Genomic DNA, 2,534 nt, shown 5'->3' with positions numbered 1-2,534 from the left:
TATGTGATAACAGACGTGTTGAAAATACCGCGGATAAACGACGGGAATACGCGCTTAAAATACCGCTCTCTCTCTCCCTCTCCCACCTCTCCTCGCGTCTCTGTCGCAGTTCTTTAATTTCATCAATTTACCCCGTTACGTAAAAGTGGTGTCGCTTATTTTAGCCGGGACTCGCGTCTCCAAATTTTGCCCGAAAGCCGCGAGGTCTTACACGCTCAAGCGCTCGCGTAAAAATTAACGTACACTGACGCGCGCGCGCGCGCGCACACACAGATATTTCCCTCGGTGTCAGGTGCGAAAATATTGACACGGGAGCAGCCGCTCGTCTCGGCGAGGAATTTAAAAGTGGGATTTCAGCGTCGAATTTTCAAGAGCAAAATTGCCGAGTCGATCGCGCCCGGCGGTGCCACTTCGAGACGTCCGGACCGAGAGACGGAGCGCCTCCAATTTCCGCGTCCGCTTTTACTCGCGGCGTCGGCGTTTCCTCTCGCGGGAGATTTCGACGACAGGTTCGGAGGCAAGGGTGAACGACGGGTAGGAGATAGTGAAAAATGGACCACCCGCCCGACAATCCCGGGAGCCGAATCCGCGTCATCGATCACGCGCGCGGAGCGCGGAGTCGAAGACACGAGCCGGCGCGCGTTCGACGGACACGCGTTGCTCCCGTCGCACGCCCGCGCCGGGCATCGGCACGGCAGCCGCGCGAAACGTCGCGTGTCATTAGCGGGGCCCGAGGCGGACGGGCGCGCGGCCAATGAAATCGCCGGCACGCATCTCATTACCGGACAATCGAAAGGCAGCCGCTCGACTTGAACGACGATCGACGGCGTCGCCGAGGAGCCCGGCGGGCGCGCCCGCCAAGGGATTATTTTTACGCGTGCGATTCCCGAACACGTCCGTCGCGACGAGACTCCGTTTTTTCCTCGCACTTCCGCCCGCGGATCGGAGGGGAAGAGCGGAGAGGAGGCGCGACATCGCCAAGAGATCGAAACGGAGCCCCGGAGCGGCGCGGCGCCTCGGAGCGCGCGTCAGCTGCGAACGCAACGAGAATGCGGGGGACAAAAACAGCAATACAAAAAGTGTTTACTCACTTCCTCGCAGCGGCGGCGGCGGCGGCGGTGGCGGTGGTGGTGGAGGCTCCTCGCCCAGCTCCGCGCGGCTGTCGATGGAATCGAGATCGCTCCTGCCAAGTGCCAACGCGTCGCTTGGTATCCTCGTGTTTTCGCGGGAGGCGAAATGCACTCGCGTCCCCCGACGCTCTTCCTCGCGGCGGGCGGGCGGGCGGGCGGGCGGGAGGACAACCGGTCGATCCCGGAAACTCGACGAGCCGCTGGCTTCTTCCTCTCCTCGTGACGCTCGGCTCGGCGAGCTCGCGGTGGGTCGGTCGCCCCGTCCGGCGAGTCTCGGCCGCGATCGGGCGCGAGACGATAAGTCAAGTCAACCAGGCGGCCGACGATCGGCGATCGCGCCGACGTGACGCGGACGCGACGCGACGCGACGGTGCGCCGCGCGCACAGCACGTACCCCGGTGTTGCGGATATGTAATTTCCCTTCAGCGCCGCACCTGCGTGCCTCCCCCCCCGCGGGCAGCGGCCGTCAAGTGTCACTGGCACGGTGCACGGCGCGATCGAAACGGCCCGAGATGTTATTGACGCGCGTCTACACACAAGTACGTCCACACGGGCCGCTGATCCCGACACGACTGTCTACTGTCGCGAGACTGCCCGCCCGCGCGGCGGCGCGGCGCGCTCCTCGGACGGCCACGGCGCCAACTACTTACCCGCCGCGAGTTACCTGTCGATCCCGAGCTCTCGCTTACCGACGCGGTGGATAAATCAATACGCCGAGCGTCGGTAAAGGCCTTCACACATAAAATTCCGTAAGGACGTAAAACGCAAGCGTAAGGCTGATGGCAGACAACCATCCGTAAGCGCTTACGGCTTAAGTTTTTCTCTGCCTTACCGTAAGTTTACGGCTTACGGAAGTCCGTAAGCGCTTACGGATGGTTGTCTGCCTTCAGCCTAAGAAAATCAACAGATTGGATTTGCTACTGCTTGCGTTATTGCCTTACGTTCTCGACTGTGATTGGTCCATTTTCTTATGCTTACGTTTTACGTCCTTACGGAATTTTATGTGTGAAGGCCTTTTACATTGCATTTGTTACGATTTCTCATCCAACAATGTAAATGTAGTAATTCCGTGCTTTCCAGCAAGCGACACAAGTCGACACAAATGTCGTTCTGTCTTTCTTCGCATTCAATGAATAATAAAGACAGAACGACACTTGTGTCGACTTGTGTCGCTTGCTGGAAAGCACGGCTTATAGTCAGGTTTGGGAAAGTTACTTAATAAAAGTAAGGCTGGTGGCAGAGAACAATCCGTAAACGCTTAATAGCCGTATCACACTAGCGGTTCGCGTTGGCGTTGCCGTTGGCGTTGCCGTTGGCTGCTGCGTCTCGACCAATCAGAGAATAGCAAAGTATTCTCTGATTGGTCGAGACGCAGCAGCCAACGGCAACGCCAACGGCAACGTC

The sequence above is a fragment of the Vollenhovia emeryi genome, unplaced genomic scaffold, assembly GCF_000949405.1.
Source record: "Vollenhovia emeryi isolate VEMERY1.0 unplaced genomic scaffold, V.emery_V1.0 DF939178.1, whole genome shotgun sequence".
NCBI classification, from domain to species: Eukaryota; Metazoa; Arthropoda; class Insecta; order Hymenoptera; family Formicidae; genus Vollenhovia; species Vollenhovia emeryi.
Note: the sequence above shows the minus strand (reverse complement) of the source record.